The sequence below is a fragment of the Molothrus aeneus genome, chromosome Z (assembly GCF_037042795.1).
Source record: "Molothrus aeneus isolate 106 chromosome Z, BPBGC_Maene_1.0, whole genome shotgun sequence".
Classification (NCBI taxonomy): domain Eukaryota; kingdom Metazoa; phylum Chordata; class Aves; order Passeriformes; family Icteridae; genus Molothrus; species Molothrus aeneus.
The window spans coordinates 41,312,109-41,333,221 of NC_089680.1; the positions used below are offsets into that span (position 1 = coordinate 41,312,109).

Here is a 21,113-nt window from a genome sequence, read left to right on the forward strand (position 1 = left end):
AGAAGAGGAAAACATGACGTGAATGTCACCATTGGATGATCTATGTCAAGCATTATCCATTCTCTGACAATGGCAATCAAATCAAGACCTGTAAGGAAACACTATAGGTAAGAAGGATGAAAGCACAACTCCCATCCCTTTTGTAGACAGCAGCAGAGCTGGCCATAGTCTGTACCACAGGACAAGGGTTCAAAAGTTGATGTCTGTACAGTGTGTGCAAATATAAAGCAACAGAAACCCTGAGTACAGGAAGAACACCATTGCAGCCTTGTGACTAAACCTCAATTTCTGCACAGGTAAATAAATAGTAACTAGTTTATAAAAACCTCATGATACAGAGAGTAGGCAAATTCTATGTCTTTATTTTGGGGTGGCCTTTTGTGAACTGGACAGAAAATTACATTTATTCAGTATCTGCTCCTGAGATCATAATCAAAACCATGACATGCTTTACAAGTAAAAAGGCAGACAAGGGTTTTGAGACTTTAATATCCCTAACTCTATCAAATAAGAAAAACAATTATCAGAAAGCTGAGACCAAATAAATGTCTGGGGCTTTTTGGTGTTTTTTTTTTTTTTTTCCTTTCTTTGTTTTTTTTTAAATAAACTGATTGCAGCAATCAGTAAATAAGTTTCAAAGAGCTCTTTCAGTAAAGACCAGGCCTAGCCAGCAGGTATTACATTAACAGTCATTATCAATTAGGGCTCACTGGGCACAGACATTATTTACAAAGCAAGAGTTCTGGGAATCCACTCATGTGCTAAAAGAACTTCTGCACTGCTCCAGACTGATATTAGCAAAGCTAAGTACTGCTTCATTAAATGCAGTAAACACACTTCTTAATGGAGAGCAACTTTAATTGTCAGAAGGAGTCCATCTTTACCATCTAGTGCGGGATAAACACATTCATGTTATTTCACGAATTTCAGGAACAAGGAAAAACATTGTCCATTTCTTTTTTTTTCCCTTAGAAAAAGATATAAGTAAACTAGACAAACATTCTTCAGAGCAACTAAACTTTTTCAGCCTTTAGCAAATGTAAACATAGAAATGGAAGGTTAAAAATTACAAAGTATTTCACCTTCTGAGAGCTATGTCCTCAATTCCATTTCGGCAGACATTGATAACTTCAGTTTATAATGGAAATAGTCACAAAAGGGAAAGAAAAGAGGACAAGTAATTCTGATGAGTCATTTTGTTTTTTCTCAATAAATCCTTCTCCTCCCTTCTCTAAATGCCTCTTCCAGTAGATACATCAGAACATCAGAAACACATTTATTAAGTCATATGTACTTTTGAAAAGCCTGTACTTTTGATATTTTGATGATTACAAAGTATGCAAGTTACACAAACATAGAAATATCACTGTAGCTGCATTTGACTTGAAGACACAAAGGGAATGTATTAGCTAATGATGCTGATGGTCAGCACAGCAACAAACCTCTGCTCTGGGTAATCAAGATGTGAAGAATTTAGGTTTGGGTGCAACAGTATGAGCCATAGATGACACAGAGATAAACAGCAACAGTCACTGCAAGAGGAGAAGGCTCTGGAATGCTGTTAGTATTTGCACTTAAACAACGAAACAAATACACAAATTAATATATCAGTTTCTTTTTGAGAGGAAAACATCTTAAGTAGTACAATTAAAAAGATTTTTAAAATCCTCCAATGCAAACAATTAAGCATAATTGTCCCTCCTTTTAGTTAAAGGCCACTTGTCACCACCCTGAAGTGACAAATAAATTGCAAAGGGCAAAACAGTTCAGTGTTCATCTATCTCCCAAAGATAAGTGGCATTAAGAGTCTTGAGATGGTTTAATTGTTGCTTAAAGAAAAAGTATGAAAAAGAGAGGGCAGGATGTGTCTTCACTTTTAAAAGCATCTTAATGGTGAAACACGCTGAATTCCTGTACTTTTGGTAAAGTTTGGGTAACATCCTATTAACTGGGAGCACACTCTCATGAGATAACAATTTAACTACATGAATTCCAGCAAGCAAACACAGCTGCTGGTTATTTTAACATGGAAAGTAATTTTTTTATATTTTTAAACAAGTATGACTCAGTGCTATACACCACTTTTACTCCTGTCCCTTCCTTGCACTTGAAACAGTTTTTGCAACATTTCCACGATAAAATGCACCTCGCTGCTCCCCCTCAACACTGCCCAGACATGAAATGAGCCCTTTTCAGAGAGATGCATGTGTTCTCATTCTGCACCAGTGATTTCTACACTGGCTCATGCTTAGAGATTGTACTGCAGAATAGTAGAATAGAACTGTACCTTGAGAAAGCAACTAATACACAACACATATATCTGTACATCAGTTTTCTCACAGGTTGAGAAAGAAGATGTAGAAAAAGATGCTGTTTCTACTCTCTGTATTTTAAATAGCTGAGAAATTCATACGCCAAAGATGGTGGATAGGACTGTATTAAGAAGTTACTTGACTTGCCAAGCTTACCATAGACATTCAATGTTCAAGAGGCTAGCTTAAAGTTGTGCTTAAAAATGAGCTTTCTTATTTCTTCTGGGGCATCAGCCTTTAGGATTTATATTTGAAAAATCAGTGTATGCAACACTGAAGGCTGTAAAATTTCATTAAAAGCAAGAGAAAGGCATATTGCACCTCTTTGAAAATGGAATGCTTTAAGGCATTTTATAGCACTAGGTGTAAGATTAAATCTCAAGCAAGGTGCTAAATGGACATGGAGGTAAATAGGGAGCAAACCTAACAGAATGAACCTTGTTACATGTATTCACCTCTTTTCAGATCCAACCCCCTTCAAACATGACAGTATCAATAAATAAACAGGATTAATGAGAAGCGGGGCTATAGCCCTCCATAAGGCATTTAACATTACTGACTGCCACAAGTGGACAGTGCCCTTTTTTTAAAAAATACTCTTTATTACAGTCAATTGTCTTTAGCAGAAGCTCACACCCATAATCTCTCAAAAAGCCACCAGCCTCCCTCAAGTAGTTGAGCGTAAATGGTAACACTGTACACAAAAACACTCTTCCCTCCTGCCTGGTTTGCAAATTTTTATTTAAATATAAATAGCATTAACTTTCTCCATGTGATTAATTTAGCAGGTTAAAAGGTTTACAGGAATATACAGTACTCATTTAAGTGGCCCAAGGTGAACAGTAATTATATCTGAGCTGTCATAGTGGAAATGGAATGCAAAGTGATTGATGCTGCACAGGGGAAAAACATTATTCCTCAATGTGGAACAGCCCCATCTTCAAAGCCTCTGTAAACCAGTCCTTACAACCCAGCACTGCCTTTTGTCCTTCTTACCCCCTAAAAGTGTGAAAATAACAATTAAAATATAAAATAATTCAGCATCTGGATTAAGATGAACAAACAGGCTGCTAAGGCGAGCTCACCTTTTGATACATGAGCAGTCATGGTCAGCCTCAAAGGCAAGAAGAAGCTGGGATGGCCAAGAGAAGGAGATAGGCTGGAGAACAAGGTGGGCAATCTGTGCCCAAGACGAGTGGATGAAAGTCAGTAGGTGACCCCTGGCAAGTCTTACCTGCTGCAGCCTCTCCCAGATACCAGCCCTTCCTACTTGCCCAACAGTCAGAACTCCCAGCTAAGCATCACACCCTTGTGCTACCTGCCCATCTCCATCTCTAGGTACCCACCCCATCCATTCATTGTCTCTGGTAATGTGAATATTCCCATCTATGGTGCTAAAAAATCAGTAACATAAATGTCCACTATGCATCCCACCAAGTGCTTTCACAGCAAGAGAGAACAATTACCCTCAGCACAATTTGGAAATTGTGCTCGTATTACGTTTTCCAGGAATAAGCCATCTGAGAGAATAAACAAGAAAATGTGTAAAGGGATCAGACGGAGCTTTAAAAGCAGAACTATTCTGTGTGAGAGCAACAGCCCTATGTACCCAAAAATCAACAACCAGATTCCAAGTATTTTGGAATATGAACTCAGTATTTCTTTTGTTATCAAAGTTTACAAACCTGAGTTGATGCCAAAGAGAAAGGGAACATTCTCATTTTGCAATAGACCTCAGGGAGAGTGAAAGCCTTTATGAGGGCTCTCCCTGTAGCTGAAGACAAGCAGCCTGCCAGCTTAGGAACTGCATTTGCAAAGTTTTGTAAGCAGCATTTAGGATCCAAAGGGAAGCTGTACTGTCAGATGCTTAGCTTGGCTACTGCAGTTACCACTTTAGTCCATGAAGAAAGGAGAGCCAACACCTTTACACACCAAAAACCAAACAGGACTTTGGTGTTGGCTCTGACAAAGAGCAGCAGGGCATCAATGTCATGCTAATACAGCATAGGACACGTCCAAGACCCACAGCAAATCCTGTCATGCCCAAACCTAACCTGGAATTAAAGATGGATGTTTTGTGTTTCACTAAAGCAATTTTCAGCCTGAAGTTTCCTCTTACACACATTTTTTGGGGCGGCATCTGAAGGGAAAAAAAGAAAAAAAGACACGGGAAAAAAAACCAAACAAAAACCTGATCGCATCTAGGGATTTCTCATGATTCAATAAACTTTTCTTATTGCTTTATTACAAGATTTAATGTGTCATATTGTACCACTGACCAGTGTAGTTACAGGCTAGGCAGCAGTTTTGCAAAGAGAAGAGGGGAAAAAACTAAACCAGTGGAAATCAAAAGGGAAAAAAAGTTGATGAGAAAATGCCATTGTCTCACAGGCACCTGGAATTCTGTAGCACATAAATGGGAGCAGCACATGTTAGAGGGCTTCTCCTTTCCAATACTGCTGCCAAGTGAAAGACTCTGCCAAAGAGGGCAATGAAGATAAAATGTTCAGAAAACCTGACCTGTGGAGAAAGCTTTAGAGACTGACAGTTTGTTTACAGAGGAGATGCAAGACTTGCGAGAGAGCAGGAAAAGGGAGGCGAGCCCAAAGCACTGCAGCCTGGAAACCACGCTCTTGGTGGTGAAGCAGTTCCTTTCCAGCTAGGTAATGAAGAAAAGCAAAACGACCCTGTAGCAGACCCTGTGGAGCTCACTCAAAGGTGCTGAGGGACTCTGCCAACTCATCCACACGAGAGGAAACAGCTTCCTATGCATGCTGCACACTCTCCAAAGGACAGAGGTGCGTCCACTCACCAGAGTGAGCACCAGAGGCGCCCATCGTGGCACCAGCAGCAGCATTATGTCTTCCACACATACAGCACATTATGTCTACTCTTGCCCAGGAGTAGTAATTTGCATAATCAAGACCTTGTATCAGTAAGTAATCATTTAACAAAATTCTGTATTTTTCAAGGCATTTCAATATCTTCATGAACACTGAAAAAAACTTACTTCTCTGTTAAAAAAAACCTGACAGCAGTTACCCTGGCAGCAAAAAACAGTTTAGTAACAGACCCTTCTGGTGACATGAAAAAAATTCAGTTGGTTTCACTCATGTTGATGCATAATTCTATAGGAAGATTGACATTTTTACCTCTAGCAAATTTATATAATTTTATGCAATACAAAATATTTTTTGCATTTGTATGAATGCACTTGAAATTATCTGAACTTCTTTGGAATTATTGAAATTACTTTTGTTTAGTTGGTTTTTAACTGGTTTTTAACATTAAAATAATCCTTCAGACTGAAAATGTTTTTATTTTAAATGTGTTTATCCCGTCCAGCATTTATGAGTTATAAAGTCATAACTACTTCTGAGAGATGAAACTATTACTCTAATTCAAGCCAAAAATTGGAACTGGCTTGAATTCTTGAAAACTTTTGTTGTTCCAGAAAAATTACTATTTATTTCATCCAGTCAGAGGCAAGCTTATAGTGAATAGTTTATACACAACATTGCACAGAAGAGAGTAATTATCTTCACTGTAAGGTAAAAATTCCAGGATTCCTGTGCTGTCATATTTCATCAGGCTATATTCAAAATTCCTTTAAAACCTCAGATTTCAGGAAAATATTTTCCTACAGCTATTTTAGCAAGGTACAAAGAAGCAACTAATATTGGGAATCATTAGATTAGGAATACAGTCTACAAAAGCACAAATATTCACCATGCAGTACAGCCACAGGTGACTCTATTTGTTTTGTTTAGCACCATAAATTATCCTGCTATTCCTGAATGCTGGCAGCTCTCCAGGGCAGATATCTTCATATATGTTTAGCATAGCTGACTGAATTGCAAACTATGGCTGTGGCACTGTATAAGTAATAAATTATTGTCACCCGAGGCAAGAGTCTTTGCTCGTGTTTATCACAGCAGGCAGCACACTACCAGTAAAATTCAGCAGATACCACTGAAAAGCAGGCTCTAAACTGAGGTGGCGGAGGTGGCCTTGCACTTCTCATAGTCTGTTGAATCTTTACAGATGGCAAATAACAATTCAGGTATATAGTGGAAACAATACTACATCATGTGAGTACTCTTCAGCAACTTTAACAAACTTTAGAGACCACCCACACAGACAAGCTACCTTAGGTCACACTTCCCATGTGCTGGTTGGTACCTAGGGCTGGCAAAAAGCAGCTTTGTGAATGGCCAAAACCAACTTTGCCATGGGCTGCTCCCAGAAGGATTTGCCTAGCCCTTCTTGGTGACAAGGCAGGCTCCTGACACAGACTTCCATCTCTCCTGGAACCAGGCAGTTGTAGGACAAGTTGCATCAGCCCAGTGAAAACAGCTTCCAGTTAGGGGTGCAGCTCATGCAGCCTACACTACAGCTCCCATGGCAGAGAGATGAGAGCCAAATAATCAATCTGGGCTTAAATTTGCAGCCATAGCCTTTGAATGTAACTTCATGTCTAAATCTGTTATAAGCAGCCCGTGTATTGACACACACCCCACAAAGCTGCATGACTCTTTATTTCAGTGACTCTGGAGATTTACATTCTGTATGAGGAACAACAGCTATTTTAGGAGATAACAGGCTTCCGATACTCCAGCACATTATTCTAGAGTAGTCAAGCTGTCAAGTGACTGTCAAGAAAGAACAAAATCTAAAGAAGCAAAGGAAATGCCAGCTGGGAAACTCTTTTCTTCATTGGCACAGTTTCCATCTACCACTAGCCTCAGGTGAGTTATTGAAGCTCACTTGGTAGCCTATCTGAAGGGTCAGAACTACAAATCTGCTTCTCCGTACACATTTACGGATTTGTGCATATAAAATCTGATATGCAATCTCAATGTTTTCCTTCAGTAAAACATGCCACAGTATTCAGAATACCTGCAGGGAAAAATCACATACTTACATTCTTTGAAAATAACTATATGCTTGATGATTAATTTCCAGTTATGAAATGCAACAGTCTTACTTTTTCAAGACAAAATTCTTACTGATAATAAGAGAAAAAGCAAGTTACTCTTTCAGAAAGGAAGAAGTTATTATGTCTACACATTTCCTTCTCCCAGTAGTTTTCTAACTTACAGAATGACAGGATGGTTTGGGCTGCAAGGAACCTTAAAGGTCACCTAGTTCCAACCCCACTGCCATAGGCAGGGACACCTTTCACTAGATCAGGTTTCTCAAAGCCTTATCCAACCCAGTTTTGAATATCTTCAGAGATGGGGCATCCACCACCTCTCTGGGGAACTTATTTCAGTGCCTCACCACCTTCACAATACCTAATTTCTTCCAAATATCTAATCAAAACCCATTCTCTTTCATTTTAAAGATATTCTCCCTTGCCCTATCTCTGCCTGCCCTTGTAAAAAGTGCCTCTCTGGCATTCTTGTAGAAGTCTCTCTTTTTTTCTTTTTTTTCTTCCTTTTTTTTTTGCTAGCCTAGCTTAAAAAAAATAATCAAATGCATTTTCCTGTCTACAAAACACCCAGGAACATGCCAGAAAGTAATTAGGAATGACAAGCATATAATGACATACAAGCTGCAAGTATTCAGTTTTCAGTCTGGAAAATAAAACACTTAACGGATATGGAATGCTTTTGCTCCAGCTCTTTTATGCATAGCTGGCATGACTGATCTGAAAAATAAGAGAACATGTGCCAGTCTACTTTTCAGGCAAAGTTCAAACAGAGAAATTTAAACAGAGGAAAAAAAATCATACTAACCACACCAGGTGACTGAATTAACTTCGCAGAGCAACGAGTGTATCCGAGGGCCTGCAGTAAGCCTCCACAAAGAGACTGGTCTGTACTTGAAGCTTGCCAGATTCCTATTTTTTGCTAAAGAGCAAGTTTTTAGCCATTCTGAGACTGGTGAAAAAGTGCTTCTTTCCTGCAGGTAAGTCATTATGTGGCAGAGACAAGAGTTACAAAATAAGATTATCTTCGAGGATACCGACTAGTGAAGTTTTAGTTTTTCTGGATTTATGAAAATAACTTCTAAATAAGTTTGACAGCCCAATGTGAATTTTCTGAAACTATGCTTTTTAGCAAATGATTAGAGTAGGGAAAACTTCAAAATAAGCAGATTTGCTAGTAACCAACAGGACAGGCTAACACCTTGACTAGAAACTTACCCTTAAATCTCAACAGAAGCAGAGCTCCTCAGGCTCTGCTTGCTGATGAACAATGGAGAAACATTTTATGATGGAAAAAGAGTTGTTTTTTTTTGTTGTGCAACTTAGCAGCAATAGGTTATCAAAGAGGTATCTGTCCCAAATAATGCTGGCACTGTATTTCAACTACTTAGCAAAATAGCTGTGCAGCATATTATTGTCCTGTGCCTCATAGGACAGGCTTGCTGCCAACTGGGTCACACAATAATCAACAAACCAGACTCCAGAAAGGATGCTACATTCCTCCCAGCAGCACCTACCCTTGAAGCAATCAAACATACTTAGTGGATTTTCACTTTATTAACAAATTGTGCAAAGGGGTTTGATCAGCAGATAACTTCATACTCAGTCGGGAATCTTTAATTCATGTAAACCTTTCAGCTCATGCTACTGCCAAAAAGAACAGCTGGAAGAGGAATAGTCTGTTTGCAGGGTCCCTGGATTCTTGGGTTGGATGCACTATCCATGAAACACAATCAACACCAGGCTTATTACAGCTTCCAAGTAGTTTTTGCATAAAAACTAAGAGCACAATACATCCAAAATCACACCAAAACACACAAGTATTCCCCTCTTCCAAGAAGAAGGAAAAAAAAAAGTAAGAGGTTCTGCTATGGTTTGGAAAGCAGTGCCATGAGCAGAGGCTTCGAAGGCTCACATCTGGCTGAGGTCTTTCTGAACTCACTGCAGAGCCTCCCATGCAGTCATGGACAGGGTTATGGCTCCATTCCTAGCCACAAGCTCCGTATCGCTTCCAGGAGCTACTGCTTGGGAAATACAAACGAAATCTTTCACTCTGATCCCACAATCTGTGCTCCAATCCCTTTTTCACAGCTACAATGAAATCCCAAATAGAAGCTGCTGTATTCATTCCCACAGTTAACAGGATAAAGGTGAGAAATACTTCCTCATAAATATAACTTCTACCTGCTGGTGTGTCATTCAAACTGTAGAACAGTTCACAGAGTATTAATAATCCCCTAAAACAACTGGACTGATAATTGGCTTTGAGCAATTTCAGAAAACTAATTCCCACCACAGTGGTTGGTATTCTCTTTCATTCATCATGAGCATCTGGCAACAAGTGATTTCACTGAGTAATCTTGGCAAAACTTGGAGACATTGTTTTGAATTTCCTTCACAACTTCTCAATGCCCAACTCTACTAACAGCTGAAGAGAAACTACTCTTGTGGGTCTTCCTGACCCCACAATAAATATACCTAATGGTCCACATGACTCTTTTTTACCATTTCAACATTTGCTTAAAGTCTTAACAACTAAATGACCATGCCCTACACAGCGATTTGCTGGTAATCAAGGCAAGAGCAGCCAGTACTTAACACCCATGAATACATCTTTTGAGCCAAACAATATCAAGAAGTATTAACACTACACATAAAATCTGTAACATTTTCTGCAGATAGTTCCCTAGAGCCTTATGTCATTTCTCAGAAAGGAGTTAGAATGACAGTTTTGAAAGCATCATTTCTCACCCATTCCACACACCACGAGTCTGCAAAGAAAAAGTCAAAGGAATATGAGCATTTGTTTTGACTTTTTCAAATGACAAAACAATATAACGCATGGGATTTGGTTCTTTCCTGTAGTAACTGACAAGACAAAGAAAGGAATGGTAAGAGCAGTAGGGATCAAAAGTCAATGCAAAAAGCCAGAGCTGCCGATAAGCAACTATTTATAATGTAGAACACACAAAAGGTCAGTGATGTTGAGGCAGAAGTACATACCGTCCATCCTTGACCTACACTGTTAGAATTACTTGATCTTAGACTTACTCAGTCCCTTCATGCATACTAGAAAACTTACACAAGGTAAAGTATAGATATTAGCCTGTTAAATGTCTTTCTGGTACTCCTTCTTGTCATTTTTCTAATACCCAAATTTCCTCCAGTACTGTTTGTGGTACTATAGCACCAGCACAAATGACTACCAGTCACTTGTGTATGAACAGCATCAATGGAGCAAAACATAGATTGACATTCCTCTTTCCCCAGAAAATGCCTCATTTCTGTCCAGTAATTGCCTAACTGAATACAGTTGTTTGTTCAGCCCTCCTGCTATTAGCAAGTTTCCACCTCCACACTTCTACTGGTTTCTGCAGCTCTTCCCCCCTCTCAGGGATGGACACACAACCCATAGGCTAAATCACTGCCTGCTCCTCTGGTACTAGAGATCACTGGTTGCTGAGTTCATATACATTAGCCCAAACTCAGAGAGACTCATATTTCTGCTCAGCAGAAGCAAAGGGAGAGGAGCTGGTGAGGAACAGGGGATGGCAGCTGTGTTTGCAGGCTGCTGGATGCTCAGCTGAAGCCGCAGCTGCAATCTCTGCCTGAGTGTATCCAGCACTTTCCCCAAGCTGGTTTCAGCCTGTGCTGTCTGAAAGGCTCCACAAGACACAGCCTGTAAACAAGCACACTGCTTCTGACCAGGTATTTTAATAACATTTTGCAAGAATACCTATCTGTATTCTTAGGATAGGGAGTGATCAGAGCATCTGGAAAATACCAATCTACTGGGATATGAAGCAACAATGAAAAGTCCCAAGAAGAGAGAGCTGTATGACCTTCAGGCCCCAAAGCCACAGCTGAGGCTGTTGCTCTGTGGTACTGCTCAATCTTAATGGGAATGGGAATGAATAATTTTCAAGATATTTGGTTAGAGCAGGTGTCTGAGATGCAGAAGTGGAAAGGATAATTCTTCTTTTGCCCAGAAAGCCACAGTTCTGCTTCTTATAAATGGGATTGTATATACAAAGTGTTCACACAAACAGTTGCAGCCTTTTGCAAGATCAGATTCCCTGGTAGGAACCTTTTAGAAGTTTAAAAACTCCCAACAAAAAAGTAACTAGTGAGAGATAGCTCTTCTATCTCAGCCCTAACAACAAACAGTGCCAGTCCTTTTTTACTGACAGCTTACATTTTGTTTTACAGTCCAGCATTAGTAAATGAAACAAAAACTCCAAAACCACAAACAAACAGTATGTGTACCAACCACTCACATATAAAATGAGTAGGTGAATGACATCATCTATTTGATGCAAAAATACCATCTTTCTGTTCCCACTATTTTTACATGCTGTTGCACTGACAGGCTGCTAAAAAATACTGCAACTAGTATGCCATTTCAAAAGCAAGCCACTGACAAAATCAGTCCTACCCTAACAAAAATATTTCTACTCCTACCATAGCTCTATCCATGAAACACTATGATCTTTACAATAATAACAATTTCTGAAAATTTCAAATCAGTATGAAAATACACTTCTAGGTGCAATTCAAATTGCATTAGAATTTTTTAATCATTTTGAGGAAGCTGGGTTTTTTACTGTGTTTTAGTCCAGCCACCTCACACATCCTTAAACAAATCATTACTCTAGGTCTTAAACATGTTCTTTTGATCACTGGCCACTTAATGTTCAGTCATGTGTTCACATAAATGTCCACTTAAGACAGTGGAACCAACTGCTTCAGAGCCTATAACTTCAGTCTTTCCAACAACCATTAGTTCCCCAGACTTTCCTGTCCTGGTCTTCCTACTTGCACATATTCCATTTTGTTTCACAAATTATCCAGAATCTCTATACAGTCCCTGGCTCTTGATCCTTTAACCTCTTCTCCTTTTCTGCGTGATTTAGTAAACTGAAACACTAAACACATTCTAACACTGTGAAAAACTTCTTCCCTCTTCTAATTGAAGATCTCCTGTGATAACTTGGCTCCTCGTTTCCTTGGGTTTGAAATAACATTCAAATAATAGGCCAAAACTATTTTTAAAAGTCTGCAACTCCCACCTCAGCAAAGAAAACAGAAGCATGACTATAGAAGGTTCTACATGAAGATTCCCATTATATCATTCAATGTCAGTGTGAACAACTAGTCAGGAGGAGTCTCTTTTCCTAAATCCTATGGTTTTTACCTTTCAATAGATGGATTTTTTTATTCATACTGGCTCCACAAAGCTCCCTTGGGCTTTTATGGAGAGAGCTCTTCACCTTCACCTGCAGCAGTAGAACAGGAGAGGAAAAGAGACCTGCAATTATTTTCACACTATACCTCATAACCGTAATAAAATATTAACTTTTCGTATTTGGAAAAAAAAGCAATAGAACAGGCCACAACAAACACATGGGTACAACAGTAAACAACATTACTTTTCACATTACGGCATTAAGTGCACTCACCTATGCCATTGGCTGGATCAAAGATACAAGGGCCAAACATATTGCTTAATTTCCCTGTATGCTGGATACATTATACACCATAAGCCTGAAAAATCATAGATCATAGAGATATTAAGGGTTGGAATTGCACTGTAATGATTACATAGCCCCAGTCTCCCCTGTCATGCACAGGGACACCTCCCACTCTACCAGGCTGCTCAAGGCTTTGTCCAACCTCACCCTAAACACTGCCAGAGCGGGGGGATCCACAGCTTCCCTGGGCAACCTGTTTCACCACACTCATAGTAAAGGATTTATTCCTTATATCTAACCTAAATTTCCATTCTTTCAGTGCATACCGTTTACTCCTTGCCTGTCTCTACAGTCCGTGATGAAGAGTCCATCTCCAGCTCCCCTGTATTCCCTCTTCAGATACCAGCAGGCCTCTGTGAGGTCTCCACACAACCTTCTCTTCTCCAGGCTGAACAGCCCCAACTTTCTCAGCCTGTGTTTTTAGGGGAGGAGCTCCAGCCCTCTTATCAGCTTTGTGGCTTCCTCTGGACTTATTCCAGCAGTTCCATGTCCCTCTTAAACTGGGGACACCAGGACTGGACACTGCTCCTGGTGGGGTTTCATAGGAGGAAAATAGAGAGGCAGAAGCCCCTCCCTTGACCTGCTGGCCACGCTCCTTTGGATGCAGCCCAGGATTCCTGTGGCTTTCTGGGCTGGGAGCACTCACTGCTGGCTCATGGTGAGTTTTTCATCAGCCACCATCCCCAAGTCCCTCCCCTCAGGGCTGCTCTCAATCACTTCTCTGCCCAACCTGTGGGTGTGTCTGGGATTGCCCCAACGCAGGTGCAGGACCTTGCCCTTGGCCTTGCTGAGCTCCCTGAGGTTTGCATGGTCCCACCTCTCAAGCCTGTCCAGGTCCCTGTGGATGCCATCCCTTCCCTCCCCTGTGTGGACAGCCCCACCCAGCTTAGTGTCAGCAGCAAACTTGCTGAGACTGCCCTCGATCCCACTGTCCACGTCCCTGACAAAGGTGTGGGACAGTACCAGCCCCAGGACCCACCCCTGAGGGACACCACTCCTCACTGGTCTCCACGTGGACAGGGAGCTATCGACCACAGCTCTGAGTGTGGCCATCCAGCCAGCTCTTTGTCCACCAAGTGGGTGATCTAATGTCTCTCTAATGTCTCTCTCATTTACAGACAATGATGGCCTGTAGGACAGTGTCAAACTGCATAAGCCCATGTAAACAATATCAGCTGCTCTGCCCTGTCCAGTAAACCTGTAGCTCCATCACACAACCAAATTTGTCAGGCATGACTTCCCCTTTATATAAAGCCATGCTAGCTTTACAATGATGTATAAAGCAAATATTCTTGTTCCTCTTGCTTTGATGCAAGTCAGGCAGGCCCCTCACACCACTTAAAGAGGTAAATGCCATGCTTCCTTACTGTCAGCACCAGCACCTCTGTGGTCAGCTAGAGCCCTGAGAACCATCAAGCAGAATCCACTGCAGTCAACCCGCTTGTGTGTGCCTTGTGGTGGATGAAATTACATGCCACTGAAAAAATCTGGATGTAGTACAACCAAAGAAATGAATTTTCTCAAAGCTACCCATTATTTCAAGGAAATTAGCTGTTCAAACAAAATACATACCTAAGAACCAGAAGCACAGGCTTCTTTACAACAGCGACTTCTTTTTCTGACATGTTTTCTCAACTGATATGGCCATCCTAATTAAAGCGCCTCAGAGCTGGAAGATACCAGAGCTCATCACACAGCTGCACAAAAATAGCCTTTCTCACAGGGAAGTGGAGGGCCGTTTCTCCCCCTGTGAGGCTGCAGTCCCTCTGTGCTGTACACGCTGTCCTGCAGCAGCAGAACTGGCTGGTGTACAGCCGGCCAGCCTGACCATATCACATAACAAGCACCTCTCCCGTGCAGCGTTTGCTAGCAACACCCAGCACGAGCAGACCCAGAGGCACGCTGCTGCTCTCCAAAGGTCAGGAATCACAGCTGAAAAGTGTAAAGCACTGTCTCACACACTCTTTATGATCCTACCGCAAAAACACTGCAGCTGTAAGATAAGCTCATTCACACATGCTGGACCAGTAGGCTGGCACTATTTGGAACAAGCACTGTAATGTTTCAGCTGCATGTGTTTCAGTTATATGTGTGCCTCAGCCAAAACCTGCAAACAGATTCTAGAAAAAGAGCAGGATTTCCCACTGCATCCTGCAAATCATTCCTTCAGGTGGCTCAATGCACCTATTTTACACCCTAACCAGCCAGGACTCAAGCTACAAGACAAAAGCCCCAGCATAAACACAGCTCACCAGGTTTGATCTATGTGTCCTATGAAAGAAATGGCCTGGTAGAGTCCTGACCATGTTGTATTCTACTCTGTTTACTTAACATCTGACTTGGAGCTCCTCTGTCTGACTGTGAACTGTCACAGTCATTACGAAAGCTATGGTTTTCTTAGAGGTTTCTTTTTAAGTAAAAGTTCCACAGTGCTCCCCTGATATACTGTAACAGGCTTAGACATAAAATGCAATCAAAACCCAAAGATACAGCACCTTTTAATGGCTCTTCTCTCAGTCTTTGCATCAGATCTTTCTTATTCTTGGCAGAACAGGTAAAGTTTGGTCCCAAACCAAACCACAATCAGTCTTCTTCAACTCATGCAAAGCAAGGGACAAGAACCACCATCAAGAAGGAATCCTGCTTTGTTTTTCACTCACTTTTTATAGCATCACATAAAGCTATTAGCAATGCCACAAACCATCAAAACACCAAACAGTTAAAGCTGTTCTGGATGAAAACAGTAAAGAAGACATTGCTAAGAACAGTTATAAAGTAGGCTTATAACATGGCTCTTGAGCAAACACAGTTTAATAAGCATTCCATTAAAAAATTAAACAATATTTTCAGTCATGCAATGAAGGAGAGCCCAACTCATTCTCTAGGTAGCACTAACATAACACATGTATAAAAAAAAACAAACCATGAAACATAGCAGAAATCAGACTGCTTGTTGCAGCTGGGAAACAGGCACATAAGGCAGAAACTGACTGCATGCTCATTTAACTGAGACAGCTGGAATAAAATGTGACTGGTCTTTCAGTCTGTTTCTTCTGTCCAACAAGCTGTACTTAATGGTCAGACTACCCCCAAACTCCATCAGGCACAAAGGGAGTTGTTTGGCTATACCAATAAGGTTGTAGAGATATACTGTGTATGGATTAGAACGCAAAACTTTTGCATATTGGTCAGACACAAAGACATCTGTTCACAGGACTAACACAGGTACAGTTTCTACAAACCATCAATTCATCAGCTAGGGTGACTGAGGTCTGCTAAGGACAATGGAAGGGGCAATGGGGTTCAGACTGAGATCTAGGAGTAAGGCTAGTATTGGGGTTGTGATGAATAAGATTGGAGAGGACATTGATGGTCGAATAGGCTCTTTGATACATAGTTTTACACCATCTGCTAGGGATTGGAGAAGCCTGAAAGGGCCAATAATGTTTGGGCCCTTTCAGCCTTGTATGTAGCTTAGGATTTTGCGGTCTACTAGTGTACGGAAGGTTACTGCTATTAAGATTGGAAGGGCATAGGAGAGGGCTATGATGAGGTTGATTAATCATCCTACAGATTTACTGCAATATGGAATATTACTGATCCTGTTTTCTCTTGAGGCTATAAAAACTCAAATTCTATTTAAATGCTTGGATGCTGTAGCATTATAGTTGTTATTAAAAACCTCTTTCCAACTTTCCCTCAGAGTTGTTGCCTGTTAACTACTGACTTTTTTGTATGAAATTACTATTGTGCATCCAAAAGAATATTTCATGTTTGGACTGACCAATTACAGAGTTTGAAGATCATAATGGATTTGTGACAGTATTTAAACAGCTGTTGAAATTCTAAATATTATCTCCATCTCTGTTCATGTCCTATTTAAATGCAACTGATTATTTGTTTTTATGTTTTCATATATCACCTCTGTTCTAGAATTACAACCAATAAGCTTATTAAGTGATCAGAGACAGCAATCTGCTGCCTTAATGAGCACAAAGCCAGCAAAGCATCTTTGCTTTGCACATTCTGAGTTCAGTTTCACACACTTGGAACCCATCCTCAGCAGTCACTCGGTGCCTGATGCAGAGGCCAAGCAGGTCTAGCACTGTAATGCACTAATGCTCTGAGTCTCGCTAAATGGCTACAGAAAAAGAGAAACAGGGAAGCATAAATCATTCCACACCAACAGAATGGGTGCTGTGTTTATTCTCTTAATGCACAGAGGTTAAAATTTTCTGCTACATTTATCAGAGTTTCATATCCTCTCACCAGCACTGTGCAGAGGTTCTCGTCTCTCCAGCGTTCTCCATGCAGCCCTGCATCACCTTCCCCCACAGGACCACAATCCCACACAGTGGATCCCTCCCACAAAATCCAACCACTAGCATGGGCACAGCAGGACAAAAGACTATGTTGCAGACTGTGTCACTACAAACAGGAGTACTTTTGTAACTCTAATTTATAAAGCTGAACATGATTTAGTCGGTACGGGTGTTGGAATGGCAGTCTGGATCTCTTGGCAATATCTTATCAAAAGATAAACATAAATGGTTTAAATTAGCATGGTAAGTATGAATAGTGTGGCAGATGAAGTTTTAACACTCAGAAATGCTTGATTTGTCATGTAGTCTTTCAGCTATTGAGTACATGGCAACAGAGTGGGGCAATATTACATCTGAAAAGTTACTCCAACCCTACCGTCTGTGCATATGCATCCACCACCAATTGTGTCTTCCAGCAGTTATTCCATCAGTAAGAGTGATTTTCATTCTCTTTGACATCCTCACAACATTGTATGTCTGAAATGCCCAGCAAATAGCAAGGCACATTAAATTGTTCAAATGAGACATTAAGTTCCGCCCTGTTGCAAGCCATCCCGCTACTGTGAAGTATTTCTGAATTTTATACTAACTTATTAATATTGAAGAAAATAACTAATTTTAGGGATTAAGGTATTTTAAATAGAATACATGCTTTCTAAAGGTCAATAAAATATGTGTTTAAATGTATTTTCAATTCATAATCTGCAGTACATGTGATATGGACAACATTCATCTCTGTCAGAAAACAGCCTTTCCAATCTTCTGCGAAAAATTTTTTCTCATACACTGAAAACCAGCTCTTTGGTAAGAGGACGCTTGTTCCATCTCTCGTGAACTAAAATAATGTGTAAACAAACACCCACCTCATACAAAGATTTAGACTAGGATTCATATACGGTAAAGGAAGATTTCCCTAGTGATAAACAGTTTGAGCACAAAGTGTTCCTTCAAGTCCTGACATAAATCTGTTCCTGCCAAGCTAGTATCTCATTGCATCAGCCTTTCGCCTTCACCACACCGAAGCAGCAGCCCTACTACCTCTCTCCCTCCTTTCCTCATACTGCCCTCTCCCCAGAATTACTACCTCATCTCAACTGGGCCAAAGAATTATCTTTCCATCCCACAAACATTTGGTAACAAGAGAAGAAAACCCTTTTATTTAAAAGAAATATGACTCTCTAGCTAACCTATTACTGAAGGACTGGGCTGAGTAGATTCATTATTACTGCTGGTAGCCTTGCACTTTCTTACCCCACCAGCTTTACCCCCCCTTCTTAGTACTCCTATAATTTTTATTAATTTGTAATGCTTTTGAAATGTTTTGATATGTACCTTAAGACTGCAAGATCTTCAACTGGGCTGAATGCAAGCAAGTGCTGTCGTGTCTGATAAAGCACTTATTTTTCAAGAAGAGAAAAAAAAAATCAAAGCATCTCTGCCTCCATTGTTTCCTCAATAACAAATATTTGCCGCTTCTATTTTATTTGTGGAAATCTGGTATTTCAAATAAGATACAGGATGCTATATTTATTCTGTTCAATGCTCCTTTCAATGGTGCAAGGTAAAACACAATTTCTGCAGCAAAAGTTTCATTTAAAAGAAGCAAGGCCTAGCTCCAGGTGATATAGGCACTTAGACATGTACATACAGTCAGGCAAAAGAGACCCTGCAAGTGGAAGTTATGGTCTAAAAGGACAACTATATACCCATACTTCCTTAGTTCATGAAAAGGAGTGGTACCAATCTGTAAATGGGAAATTTGCCTTCAGAGCTTTTAATCATTCCTTACTGGAAGAGGGCACTAGAGGTCCTACACAGTGTTACATGCCACTTCAGTTTGTAAAGATGTCTAGAACTGAGCTCTATAGATTTCCCCAACACAGCCAGTGTGGCACAAACACCCATGGGAGCAGTGCTGTGGGCTGCCTCTACAGAGCCCTTGATTTCTTACACTTGAATGGTGCTACATTGTGCTATGCAAATACATCAAGACCAGGAGAGGAAACAGCCCATGGTAACGAAAACAATGATTGACCATACTCAGAGAATTTAAAAATATTTGTTGAGTGTCTATAACTTTTCTGTACATTAGTGTAACTTTCAGCAGTTATAGTCATATATTTGATAAAAGTACCACTACCACTTACTGGCAATGTTAGAAATTACTCCTCAGAAAGATTGGAAGCTGTCTTGTTTGTCAATCCTTCATAATTATTAGAACATGGTAACATCATGAATTAACACGACAAGTAGCAATTCTAGTAATGCGAGACTGAGATGTGGTGGAGATGAAAGACACCACATTCCTATTGAAACAGCTCAAGCTGTCTGAATAACTTTCAGTATTACTTACATTTATCACTCAGAGCCACAAGACATCTCAATTGCAATGTACTTTAATCTCAATATTCAAAATAGCCTATTTTAAATAAATACCAGCATTTAAATGTATCTTACCAAATCTCCTTAAATTGATTCTATGCCCAACTGCATTTTCATTGCTGATGTGAGCAACCAAGTCTATGCTAATGTGGTGGTTTGACAGGAAATATGTTTTCTGGGAGTTAAGAGTCTTTTGGACTTAAGCTAAAAAGATCTTGACAAATAACTTCAATTTTTCATATCAGTAAATACTTGCTTAAAGCACTAATAAAATGGGATCTAATTCAAGTGGTGGGTTACAGTTTTTTAATTACTTCATTCTTACTTCTGACATAATCATGACCAGAAAGATGACCAGGTGTGGGTCTTCTGTAGCTGCTACACAAAAAGATAAGTTAAGCTGTGACTGAACACCATAAAGTTAATAATACACTATACTCTAAACAAAATGTACTGCACTGAAAAGATGAGTAACTAGTTCACATCCACTCACTGGATCTCCAGCATTAGCCCTGTGAGAGTTTGCAACAAGTTTTACTGAAGATGTTACTATGATAAAATACTAGTTACTCCTATGCTATATAACCCCTCTGTTTGCACACTTCTGCTGAGAACATTTGCAGTATTTATTTTTCAAAACATTGTCTATTTTTTCATCCTATGCAATACTTATAACACGCCATACAATAAGAAACAAAATTATGGACAAATGGCGTTAAAAAAAAAAAAAAAAAAAAAAAAAAGAGGTCGGATTTGCAGGGATTGTATAAACTGGAATAAATCAAACAGAAGAAAAATTCTGATTAGGTCTATTACAGCGGAGAAGATTGCGACGCTGGCAGCTAAACGACCCTTCTTGCTCTGCTTTTGAAGCCCAAGTCCACACAGAAAATAGGGCGTCTCTGAAGAAAACTCTTTCTCCAGATCTCTGAGGCTAGGCTTCTCTTTCCCGACACCCCATCCATCACCCACAGCATGGGACGTGACAGGAATTCTCGCCCCCCGCCCGCCGTCCCAGCCCCGGCCAAGAGCTGACGCCGCGCTCCCGGCCCGGCTCCGGCGCCGCACTGCCCACAGCAGCGGGACACGGGCGGCCCCGCTCCTGGAGCGGCTCCGACCGTGAGGCAAGCTCGCCGATCCTCCGCCAATCCCGGGCGAGGGAGATGAAGCCGGACAGGAGCGGGACCCCGGCCCGCCGCCCCCGGGGGCGGAGAAGCCGCTGCGCGGCCGCGCCGGGCGGGCGGGGGGAGCGGCGCGGAGCCGCCGCCCGGTACTCACCGACTCGCTCGGAAACTTCCCCCAAGTTTCGGCGGCGCGGCGGGCGGCAGCGGACGGGCCCCCCCCCGGCGGGCGCCGGCACCATGGGAGCGCCTCAGCGAGCGGCCGCCGCGGCCGGCCCCAACTTCTGGGGAGGCAGCGACCGTCATAAAACGCGAGCGAGAGCGGCGGGGCGGCGGGCTGAGCCCGCACTCCTCCCGCGGGGCGGGGCGGGGCAGGGCAGGCGGAGAACAGAGCGGAGCGGAGGGACGGAGCGAGGGAGGGGAGATCAGCACAGGGCGGGGGGATCAGCACAGGGCGGGGGGCGGCGGCGGGAAGCGCTCCCCCACACCCCTACACCCCTCCCCGTGCACCG

General features: G+C 41.3%; 1 protein-coding gene across 1 annotated transcript in view; it reads right to left on the reverse strand.

Annotated features, from left to right (window-relative positions):
* The window catches only part of GHR (growth hormone receptor), a 118,698-nt gene extending 97,899 nt beyond the window's left edge, over positions 1-20,799 (reverse strand). Inside the window, exon 1 of the mRNA XM_066568813.1 lies at positions 20,759-20,799. The gene's annotated coding sequence lies outside the window, so the exon portion shown is untranslated. The remainder of the gene's footprint in view (positions 1-20,758) is intronic.
* Between the last annotated feature and the right edge of the window lie 314 nt (positions 20,800-21,113).